We start from the raw sequence: 12,900 nt of genomic DNA, 5'->3' as shown, positions 1-12,900 counted from the left end.
TACCACTATCATGTTGAGCCTTCATTAGGGTTTCAGTAATTCCTCTCGGTTACATTATCCTTGGTCACACCCTACCAGGCCTCCTCCACCCTCCTCACCACCAATTGGGATCACTTTTTGTTCCCTTGTCCTTGGGTTTGTTAATGCCACTACCTTTTCCCCATATCCCCCTCTCCCTTGTCCCCCTAGTACTGTCAGTCCCATTGGTTTCTCTTCCAGATTGTTCATCCAGCCTACCTTATTTAGACAGACCTGCAGAGATAATAACATGCACAAAAACAAGACAGAGCAAAACCAAGCAACAAAATAAAACAAGAACAACAAGCTAATGACACAAAACAAAACAACAACAAAAAAGAAAAGCTTGTAGTTAGTGCAAGGACTGCTTGTTGGCCTTTAGGAGTGTTTGCTGGTTGACTCTGATGGGGTGCCAAGCTTTGACCCCAAAGTCTATTTTTGGTATTCCCTAGGGACTTCGTTGCTCTGTTCCCCTTGCTGTTCTGTTCCACGCCCTTAGTGTTTTGCCTTGGTGTGGTGGGATCAGATCGGGCGGAATTTCCACACTGTGTCTCCAGTGTTTTCCCCTGTAGGGCTATGGGTGAGTGAGGAATGTCGTGTCTCACAGTGGGGCCAGCCATATGGTCTTCTCTGTGGATTGACTGCTCTGACTGGGAATCTTTTCATCAAGGCTTAGTGAGCCAGGATGTGCTCCTCTCTCTCTTCCTCCTCCTTCATTTGCTCTGTGTGCTCTCCCAGAGTGTACTTTCTTTTTTGATACCAGGGTCTCTGTTTTTCAAAATGCCACCCTGTTTTAATTTAATTAGGTATAATATCTAGTTGAGCTAATCAATGATTACTTTTAAGTTTTAAACATTATATGATTGCTCTTATTTATTTACTCTTCCTTGTGGAATTTGGAATCAAGAAATTTAGTTCAGAAAATTCTAATTGTGCTTTTGTTGAAAGGTATATATATAAATTTTCAGAGAATGACAACTTATTGTTCCCAAGTATTCCCTGCTGAGAATCTCGTTTGCCTATCCATTTGTTTAATAGTTTGTCTTCCTGTGGTATTTTCTTCACACTTTTCTGTTTTGATTGATTAAACCCTTCTGAGATCCATATCACCTTGTGGGAGTTAGAGTAAAATCATACAATTGGAAAAGTAAAAAATATACTTATAGTTCAGTCTTGGTTTTATAGCCAGTCTGTCATTCATTAACCTTGTTATTATGGACTTGTTACTTCACTTTTCCAAGTCTCAATTTTCTCTTTGTACCCATAAGTCAAAAATATCTATTGTGCCTGTCTAACAGAATCTAAGGAAACTTATAATAAAGAAAATCCTAACAAAGATCCCAAGATCCTTGAAAGTTATTTGGGGGTCCTTAATCAAAGTCTTTCTGGGTGTTTAGTAATAAATCCTTCAAGTCATAGTACGAGTTGTAGCTGTAAGACTATGGAGTGTCAGGATTCGTTTTCTTGGTCCATCCTGTGCCCAGGCCAGCAAAACTGGAATTGAGTATATTGGTGTCTGAATATTTACTTTCTTTTCCTCTTTGATCCATTGTGTGGAATCTCAAGTGTGATAGATGTCTTTGGCTTTTCGCCGAAAGCCACACATGAACCTCGTGGCTTGAGGAGGAGGAGAAAATACTATATAGAATGGACCATCGATACCCAGGATGGTTGAGTTGACAGAGGTCCTAAAGCTTACCTCGTCTTGAAAGAAAAAAGGATGAAGACCAAAGAGAAGTGATTCCCAATACCACACAGATCTATGTAAGACAAGACCCCAGGCAGGCAGGGAAGGGTTGTGAGAGGAAGGTGATGATTCAGTGGGGACAAGCCTGTGCATGTTTCCAGGAGTGTGCAGATTGTCGGTTGTCTGTCATTCATGGGCATATAGGATATTTAGGAACTCTTGAAAAGGTCCTTTCATGTGACAGAGTCATAATTCCTTTCCTTTACAAATCATGTTGTTTTTCTATATTCTGGAACCTGCAAGCCACAGCCAATACTCATTTTGAAAACCTCCTTAGAAGATGTTGTGCTGTTGATAATGAACAGAAACAAACACTGCCCGATCCTGTACCATCTTTACAATAACATTTGAGCTTGTGGCTGTAGCCACTGTGTCAATCCATCTTGTCAAAGTCTTCTTCTTTGGGGCTGTACTTTACCAAACACGAATGCCTTTTCCAGGGACTAGTCTCCTGATAACATGTCCACTGTTCACTTAAGATATTAGAAATCATACAATTCACTCTAGATTAAAAAGATAGCTCTTAAGCCTTCTACTATACACACACAATTAAAGATTATAAATAACAACAGCCAACATTTATCAAAAGTTCATTATCTGTCAAATGTTCTGCTTAGCTCATTTAATATTACAACTCTATAGGATAGGCACTATTATTGTCTCCGTTTTACAAATATCACTCAGCTGAAGAAATTGAAGCATGAAGAGGATGGATGGGTGGGTGGATGGATGGATGATAGATTGATAAAGGTAATCGAATCAACTCTAACGCATCATGATATGCAAAACAGAACAAAATGTGCCCTGGTCCTGTATCATCCTCATAATTGACAGCAAGTTCCAGATCATCATTTCCCTTTTGTGCCAATCCAGTACATTGAGAGTTGGTACTCTATTTCATCAAGCACAATGCTAATCTCCAGTGATTGATCCCTCCTGATGGTGTTTTCAAACAAGTTGAGTAGGTCAAGTTCTATTTTGAAGCATTATGTTTTCATTGGCTGATTTAGAGGAATTGATAACCAACTCTATTTTCCAAATTTTCTTAATCTATAAGCTCTTCTTAGATCTGTCCATCATGGGTTTTCCTGCTGGCATTGACAATAACCAGTAACATAATTTCCAGTATCACAAGGGATCACAGTTGAATGGCTACGGGTTGAGGCTTATAGCAGAGTGGTATGCCCCTTTGGGCATTTATTAGCAAACCTGGATGAATTTTGTAACATGTGCCAATAAACAACTCAACCTTGAGTATGTCTCACTGTTTCTTCACAAACCCTTTAATCATGAATTTTGTCTGTGGTCCTTTGTAGGCTTTGCAATGGATATTAGAACCTAGAGATCAAGTTGAATATATTAATTTAGACAACACAGCTGAGTATATAGAGAGGTTGAGTAACTTAAAATCACACAGCCAGTGATCAAAGGAGTCAGGATTTTAACCCAAGCATTTTAATTCCGAGACTCACACACTGAAAGCATGTCTAATCCATTTTCACCCATACGAAGCTTGGGAATAGAAGGTGCTGGGGTTGAAAGAAGCAGGGAAGTATGGATATTCTTCATTCTAGGGACAATATTTCTAGGAAGTTGAGGGAAGCAGTGACAGGGGAGAGCTTGCCCCTTAAACATTTGGAATAATCTTAATATGGTGGGGATTTCAGGATCCAGTTCTATCCTGTCATGTGGTCATATGCTTGAAGTTGGAATAGACTCAACAGAAATAGATTTGGTTGGGGTTTGGGTCCTGGGCTTCTGTGGTAGTAACATAATTTCATGTCAACTTGAAGTTGAGTGGAACCTTACCTGTCAATCAGGTCACAGCCTGATGGTACCTCCTTGTGGGAGTGATCTCCTTATAAGGAGGTTGCTGGGGACTTCTCTCTCTCTCTCTCTCTCTCTCTCTCTCTCTCTCTCTCTCTCTCTCTCTCTCTCTCTCTGCTTCACTTTCCTGCTGGCAAGCCACTTGGTGACCTTCCAGAAACCTGGCAGACCCTTGGGGGTGCATCCAACACTACTGGATCCACAGGACCTTGCACCCACCAGTCTGTGATCTTCCTGCATTTTGCATCATTGCTTATGGCTGTGTGAGTCTGAAGAGGGATTTATGGACTAGTGTCAGACTTACACACTAGTATTACACTTATGGACTTGGTTTGGACTGGACTGGGATGTTTTCTTGATATCTAATTACTCCTTGATATAAAACGCTTTCTTGCAGTTAGCAGCCCGATCCATAACCACTACGCCACCAGGGCCTCTTAATAAAATGCTTTCTTACACAAATATGGGCATCCTTGAATATGTTTCTCTAGTCAAGCTGGCCTAACACAGCTTCCAAATCCTTCTTCAGTTTGCAGGCTTTTTAATGTTCCCAGCACCTAACAATAAATAAAAAGAAGAGGCAGTAGGGAACTGAATCGGTGATATGATGCAGAGAAGTGAATCAACTCTTTACCCCGAAATGGAGGTCAGATGAAGTAGAAGGCAGTGGAGACCAGCTTTCTTCACCACTCACTCTGCATGGTTCCAGTGCTAGGGTGGGTAAGTGGGGCAAACTTCAAGTAAAGAGACAAAAGAGGCACCACTTATTTTTTTTCCTCCAGATATTTGCCTATTCCAAGAAGCAGTCCTCCCGAATAAGGAAGCACAAAAGAGAGAACAAATTGATTGGATAAGAACAAAACCAGAGATTTCTAATTCTTAGAATTACTGAAATGTATCAGGAAAACTCACCATGGCACTGTTCTAATTAATAAGGCATTACACATCATTTTTATTTAGCGGCCACCATGCTAATCTGACACCCACGCACGATGATAACCCTGGTTACATAAAGCCCTCATGGAGGAAGAGGAGGAGGCGAGAAGAAAAAGGTCAGGGTCTGTGTACCCCAGTAATAATCACTTAGAAGGCAAATTATCCTTGCAGACTGCACAAACTTAGCATCATGGCCTTAAAGCATGATGATTTCTGTGGCACAATTTCTGCTGTACTCTTTTCAAGCTATAGACTTCCTCCCGGTGAAGTAGGACGTTATAAGTGGCCCAACCATCATTTTCCTTCTTTCTCTTTCTCTTTCTCACGCTTCATGATGTTGTGATTCTTTCCCTGCCATGCTAAGGGGCTTAAGGGTTATGCATATGAAGTTGCCGTCTCTGACTGGGGACTACTTGGGCATAGATTTCATGTCATGCTTCATGTTTCAGAAAAAAATCAAATGATACAATTTTAAGACTTGGAAAAATGTTGAATGACCCTTTAGGCCAAAGCAGAAGAATTCAGCATATATCCCAATGTTATGTAGCAATGTTGCTAGCTAGATATTATAAGTCACTGTTATTTCCTTTCTAGGCCATCAGTTGTTATTAATCACCCATGATAGACAATGGAAATGTCACTAACCTGTAGGAGAAAAGGACTTGTATTTAATTATATACAAAATGATGACTAGGTACCTTGCTTCACGTCCAGGACCCTGATTCTCCTGTTAAAACTCCTCAATCATACTTGGCCAGCACTCTCAGAGTTGCGGTGACATTATAATGAAAAGGAGTAGGTGAGCATGCTTTGTAAACGGAAACGTTCTAAATAAGGCCAAGGGATGTTTATTCGTTTCTGTTAAAGAGATCTGGCTAATGGACATGCTGCACTGAGGGTCTGAAAGTTTAAGTGAGATTGGGTTCCTGTGATACAGTGGTAGGGAAATAGGAGAGAACTACTGATCGACTGCGGTCAGATCACTCCCATCGACTGGCACCCATGGAGCAGCACTATGTGATTACAAAGCAAGAGCAGCTGATGAGTTACACTGAGGGAGCCGAGGTCAATCTAGACTCTATCACTCTTTAGCTTGGTTGCCTTGGGAAAGTTCCTGTACTCTGATGAGTTCCAAATGCTTTCTGGATCAGAATCATTTCAGACCCATGGTGACCTTATGCACAAAAGAACAAAACATTACTCAGTCCTGTACCATCCTCACAATTGCTCCTGTGCTTGAGCCCATTGTTGCAACCCAGGTGTCAAGCCATCTGCTATAGCGCCTCCTTCTTTTCGGCTGCCTCTCCACCGTACTGACCATGATGTCTTCTTTCTCCAGGGATTTATCTCTCCTGACAATATGTCCAAACTATGGAAGGCAAAGTCTCATCATCTTTGCCTCCTAAGGAGTACCCTGCTTTATTATTTCTGAGACAGATCGGTTTTTCCTTCAATAAAGGAGTAAGAGAGATAAACTAGGTAAACAGCTTGTAAGTACATGTCCCATGTAGGTAGTACATGGTAAGCATTACTATAATTCAATTGCTATGACCATCCTAGGCCTCTAATAGTTGTGAAAATAGAGTAATGTAGAATGAGGTGTCTCTGGGAAATGTTCCCTCTGCCACTGACAGTCAGATGACCAGACCATGGTAGAACTTCAGGTCTGGGGAAAATAGAGCGTAGGAAGGGGGTTACATGTCAGTATAGGAAAAGAATGGAAGAAGGGTAGGAGAGCAAGAGCAAGAGAGATAGCATGAGAGCAGGACAGCAAGCTCTTGGAGTCCACATCCCATCACCTCGCCCTGACCATGGCAGAGATGTCAACGCAAGGGATGATGTTCAGTCCCAGCCTATTTTCTCACCCTCCATAGAATATCTGCACATCTGAAACATAGGTAAAAGAAAATTTGCCAAGTGAGTAAGTACAGAGAAAAAAGACAAATTACATAAGGACAGAAGCCTTGTCATGCCTATGTTGGCACTCCCAGCACCCAATACAAATGGTAGCCCCTAGAAGATACTTGGTTCAAACATCTGAGAAAATTAACAGAGCTTTAGGATGGATCAGAATGCTGAGTTCATGGGAAGAGGAGGAGGAGGGGGGTAAAAGGACGAGAAAAGTTTGGGGATTAATTTCAAGACAGCAGATGTTCAGCAGCAATAAGTGTGCAAGTGTACACTTTAGAGCAAGCACATCTTGAGCCAGACTTGAAGAGAATAGGAAAGAGTCTACTGGTACAAGAAAATGATAGATGTGAAAAGTGGGGTTAGGCACTGGGAAATTGGGTCAATCTCCCTTGGGAGTTAGGAAGCATATGATATGGAGAGCAGAAGAGAAGCATTTATTACAGACCAGTGAAAACTGTTGTGTCTAAGAGATAAAACAACAACAAAACTCACTGCCAGGGAGTCAAGGCTGACTCGTAGCGACCCCTAGCGGGTTTCCAAGACTATAACTGTTTACAGGAGTAGAAAGCCCAGTTTTTCTCCCGAGGAGCTGCTGGTGGTTTCAAACTGCCAACCATTCTGATCTCCACTTAATGTGTCACTACTACACCATCAGGGCTCCTGTGCCTAAGAGAAAACTCTATGGAATAACAGAGCAAAAAGCTTGTGGAAACAGAAACCTGTAGGGAAAAGACAAAGTGAGACATATTTACTTTGGGAGCTGGGCGTGAGATCATGCTGGCAAGAAGGCAGAAGGGGAGGCCAGATGGGAGTCGGGAGAAGAGAAGAGAGGAGAGGGAGGGGGAGGTTGGAAAGCAGACGGGGGTGGTGCAGGTCTAGAATATGAAGAGTAAGATGGTATCCACCATCTTGGTTGGATATCTTGGCACAGGCTGGGGCAAACCAGCAAAAAGGGAGGGGTGGTTCGAGAGAGTATCCCTGAAACCTTACCGTGATGAGAAGAGTCTCTTTCTCTGCATTCCGCTTACCATACAATCTCCTTACACCGGCAATAAATAGACCACAGTAAAGAAAAAAATGTGAAGATAATAAATGTACAAAAGGGACCTATTACCTCTACAGTTTAGACCAGTGTCACACTTCCAAGTAGCCTGGATGCATTATTGAGACGAGACTCCGGTTCCACCTGAGGTCTAGTGTGTCAGAACCTTCAAGTAGCGGGGGCAGTGGTTTTACCTGAGAGAGGCTACAAAATGTAGTAAGCCATTGGTTATGCCCTCAGACATCTTGTAGCCTCGTGTGCGGGCAGATACGTTGGCTTATCTTAGCTATGCAGGGGTGACAGGTTAGACTAGGAGGATGACAATCTCTGAGGAGCAGTTCCTCGATGCTCCCTCTTAGGAGGGATTAATAACCCGACAGGTGGAAGTTCGAAGTCGTACCATCCAAGTGAGGTGGTGAACTCAGGTTTATGAACTAACCCAGACTTGGCTTTCTCTGCAAGGTTGCTTTTCCTCTGAGCGGGGAGGGGGAGTGCCGGCCTGCCTTCCCAAGAATAACAAGCCATGTCACATCTGGTTGCTGTCATTGGAAGCAATAAGCTAGAAAGATCCTAGCAAAAAAGAGCATCGGCCTTTTGGCTTCTGCACGCTCCTTAAACTCCACGTTGCTGCGTGAAAAGGCATGTCGGAGACGCTCCCCTCATGTTTTAGGTGGAACTCCACTTCAGCAAATGACACATAATTTGGCTGGAATCACTGTCGCAGGACGCGCCTGGGAAGATTACATCGCTGGGCTGTTTGAACCGCCATTGACTTCTTGGCACACAGACCGCTGTAACCTCTATTACCTCTGGCCCTTAAGTGCCTTAATATTCACCCATAAACGGAGCAGGAAAATGGATAATCATACAGGAGAGAGCAGTCCTTTTCCAACCCCCGTATGTTTCAAAATGTACTCGAGTGCCTTTTGATAGGGCCGTTTTGGATGGCCCTGCTTGTTCTCGTCCATGAAATGTCAAATGGTCAGCCAACCGTGGGGTCCTCGGCACACCGATATCAAGAAGAGTGAGCATTTGTCCCGGGGCGGGCCTGAGTGCCTCCATTCATGGGTCAAGTGCTCAGACAAGCCTTCTTGGTTCCACATTTAAAAATGCAGTGTTTTTCCTGAGACCGCACTCTCCCTTTGGGGCCCCCTGCCCCTGTCACTATTTTTCTAGGTAGTACATAGCACCACCTGGCCCACGCTACATTTTCATTATTTGTTCGAATTGGAATGCATGTTCCCTGAGGTCAAGGAGCTTGCTGGTGTCGAAAGTTGAGAAGTATGGGAGGTATGTGGCTGAGGTAGGGTAGGAGTGGGTTGCGGAGTTGGGAGTAAGAGACAGACAGAAGAGCAGACAGACAGAAGAGAAAGAGAAGAAGCTCAAGCATCTTATAAGAAACCGTAGACTAGAGTTCACAAAGCCAGCTCCTTGGGAGCATCTGTTGATCAGCATTCTGGATGTCAGTCCACTTCGGGTTTTAAGTTCGTCGACTGTATCTTGGGACTCCAGTGTACAATTATCGTCAGGAGTGCCTTTTCACTAAGGCGCATAATGATTCATGCTGAGAATGTAATTAAAATTTCGTGGGAGTTTAAAAATAATACTCTATTAGAATAATACAGTGAAATGGCTAATTCAGAGTGAGTGTTTCCTGCCTTGATTTGCTTTACGGGTGGCATTCTATATCAAATACGTTCATCTAAAGCAGAATGACCTATACCCAGACATCACTGGGATTTGCTCTGGATTCTGGGTGGACGACACTTGGAAACTTCTAGATTCGTCAGGAGTGTCTGAGAGCAGGGTTTGGATTTGGCTCTGCTGTTTGAGGTGCTGGCAGAGGGACATGAAGCAGCTTTTCTAAATATCACCCCCAGGCAGCCCATGTTAAGATCGTGTGCCAGGTCCATTGCTTGGCGCCCTCTGCCTTCATCCTTCCACAAATCAGGCCGGGCCAAATTCTGGCATCCCACAGTGGCAAGAAGAAAAAGAAATGTGAGCTTGAAAGGTTTTGCAAATGGACACACCTGTGTAACCCAAGCATCTGTATGGCAAGGAATATTGTCTTCTCTTCCAAAGGTCTCCTTTGGATTCTCTCAGTTCATTCCTGCCCTCCCGCAGTCACGCACTGCTATGAGTTCTAGAAGATCGCATTGCTTCTGCCTCTTCTAGAAGTAAGGATCTCTGGTGACCGAGTGGGTGACTTCTTGGGTAGTTTGAACCCACCGGTCTTCCTGAGAGAGACAGATGGGGTTCCCTCCTTCCATCAATAGTTACAGTTTCTGCAGCCCTCGTGGGCAGTTCCATTGTGTCCTAGGAGTTTGCTGAGATTGGAATCAATTCCGGGGCAGTGGATTGGGGCGAGCAGGGCGAGGAGGGGTAATTGCTCTCTAACTAGTCCACAGTCCGCTCCTCTCGCCTACCCATGAAATAGAAGTGTGCCCAATCTTGCCAATTCCTACCCAACACCCAATGATCACCCAGGCTCCAGAAAATGTTAGCACGGAGTCTATGTCAACTCACGGCAACACAGTGTGCTTCCGAGGAGAATGACAGCTGACAGGATTGTCCAGGTTGTGCCTGGTCAGAAGCACATCGGCGGGCATTTCTTTGGAGGCTTTTGGGTAGGTTTGAACCAGCAACCTTTCAGTGAGTAGTCCAGCAGTGATCCCATGGTATCCCATGCTTTCTTACTTTAGATAGCTCAGTGCCCCTGTATTTTTTGCTGTAAAAAGGTGTGCTGACACATTCACTTTTTAACGTGGTTGTGCCTGTGTTTCTCTTGGGGCTTATTGGCAAACAAGGCATCCCATGGACATACGGAGTCCTGGTTTCTTGGGTACATACCTCGAAGCGGAATTCTTAGATCAAAAGATGGGCATATGTCTGACTTCCGTGGAAAATCGCCAAGCAGGTTTGCGTTACCCACTTTGCAGCCACCCTACAGTCGCTGCGTGTTCCTGTCTAGCTTATTATACAATGTCGGGCATTCTAGAGGGCAGGGAGGCGTCCTGGTGGTGCCGCGGTAAAGCAGTCAGTTGTTCAGCAAAAGGTGGGTGGGTGGGACCCCTCCCAGGTGGGACCCCTCCCAGGTGGGACCCCTCCCAGGTGGGACCCCCTCCCAGTGGCTCTGCGAGAGAAAAAGACACAGTGATCTCTTCCTACAAAGACTGCAGGCCAGGAAACCACGTGGGGCCCTTCTACTCTGTCGCTGGAGTCACTGAGTCACAGCCAAGTTGACAGCATCCTACCACAGAGCAAGTGTACCGTTCTCATTCGAGTTTCCCTTTGCATTTCCTTGGCGCTGTCGGGTAACTGTTTCTTTTGAAGATCTTCCAGCACGTTTGACGTATCCTGGCCCCCGAGACTTGAAAGCCCGGGCTTGGGTAAATAATCGAAATCAACTCCAGTGGCACTGACTTCCAGCCCCTTCTGCCCACCCCCCCCCCCCCCACTCTCTGTAATGGACAGACTACTTTCTCCTGCAGCGGGCATGGCTCCGGTGCCTTGCTGCCCTGTGTCTATTGATTTTGACGGGGAAACTCAGAATGATGGGAGACTGGATCAATTCCTCACTTTTCTGCTGTCAGGTTCATCGTTATAACCCCCCTTTTTTTTCTCTCAGAGCTCCTGTTCACACACTGCTGAATTTTCTCTGAGGGAGCGAAAAGGCCCTTGCCAGGTAAATGGATCCCCCCCACAAAAACCACTACCATGATTGGGTCTAATTAGCACCCTCGTTGGCAGGCACTAATTAGCTCCCCTGGTTTCAGGCTCAGCGGAGCAGATGAGACTAAATGGGCCCCAGAGCCTGAACTCTTGTCCCTTGAAGAGGTCTCCCCAGGTCAGGGCTGCAGGGCACCCAGCACTGAGCAGACCCAGTGGGGGATCTTTCAGAGCCAGCCCATCACCCCACGAAGGGCTTCAGTTCCCAGGTTCTGGGAGCCTGGTGGCTCTTGGTACGGCTGATTTCATTGTTAAAAGAATGAGACAAAAAGGCACCTCCACCTGCTTCTTTGGGGTAGGAGGGCAGTGTGCGCTTTGCTCTATTGTCTAGGTCTGTATCACTCTTCCTCCTGTAGCTGTGTCAGACTCGCTTTCTGCTCGCTCACACAACCACCAGAGTAGAGAGGACAGAAACCGTAGTGTCCTCACCAATACGAATCCCAGAAATTACTTTTACGACTGACCAAACTAAGCTCTTTGGAATAAATATGAATCAATTTTCTCCATTTCACATTAGAAAACTAAGAGGTAAGTGAGGAACTTAACAAGTAGCTCAATGACATAGTCTACAATCCATACAAGGAGCCCTGGTTAAGTTGGCTGCTAACTGAAAGGTTGGCAGTTCAAACCCACCCAGTGTCTCCCAAGGAGAGAGACATGACAGAACGCATAAATAAAGGTCACAGCCTAGCAAGCCCTATGGGACGGTCCCACGTAGTCATAAGGGGTCTGTATGAGTCAAAAGCCAGTCAATGCCACCTGACAGCAGCAGGTTCCTGACTGGCTCTGTAGACATGGGGAAAGGACGACACCTCACTAGGCCGCACCCTTCTGCAGGGTCCCCCGAGGAAAAGAAAGACCAGTTCGGGTCTCTCAAGCAGAGCTCATTCAATATATGGAATTGGTTACACAGACAATGGAAGGGCTGAAGAACAGCCTAGCTAGTAGTCAATCCAGGAAGCCTTATCTCTTGAACTAATGGTAGTGAGTTTGAAGGCTAGAATGTCGGGGGGAGGGGGTTAAGCAGGAGACGGCAGGGGCTGGCATTGGCAGAGCCCAGGAGTCAGACTATCCAACTGAGGCAGGGTCCCAGATTCTGGGAGACAGCTGCTACTAATGTTTCCTCACAAGGCAGGGGGCACAGGGAGACAGCGCAAATAAGAACCACCTTGAGCTGCGCCTGCCCTCCTTCGACTTCAATCCGTTCCCCATGGTTCCCCGTGGTCAGAGCTTAAAAAAAAACTAGGAAATATAGTTCCCTAACGCATGCAGCCAAAAGGAAGGGCAAGGGGTGAATCTGAAACCAAACGGGCAAATGAACAGTTAATAAACACCCATTGCCATCGAGTTAATACCGACTCATAGCCACACTATATTTAGAACAGAGTAGAACGCCCACTTTGAGTTTCTGAAACTATAACTCTTTACCAGAGTAAAAAGTCCCATCTCTCTCCCAAAGAGCAGCTGGTGATTTCTAATTGCAGATCGTGTGGGTCGCAGCCCAAAGCATACGCACTATGCCATAACAACCTAAAATTCTGCATCTTTGTTAACTGGGGCACCAACATGTTTCTGCAGGACCTTGAAAGTCGATTCACTGATTCCAGCCTACTCCATTGAGTCCAATGCACTCCTTCTACTGTGAGTAAGGACACTGGCAGAAGTCACCAGCTAAGGCCAGATACAGATG

The sequence above is a fragment of the Tenrec ecaudatus genome, chromosome 11 (genome assembly GCF_050624435.1).
Source record: "Tenrec ecaudatus isolate mTenEca1 chromosome 11, mTenEca1.hap1, whole genome shotgun sequence".
NCBI lineage: Eukaryota > Metazoa > Chordata > Mammalia > Afrosoricida > Tenrecidae > Tenrec > Tenrec ecaudatus.
Note: the sequence above shows the minus strand (reverse complement) of the source record.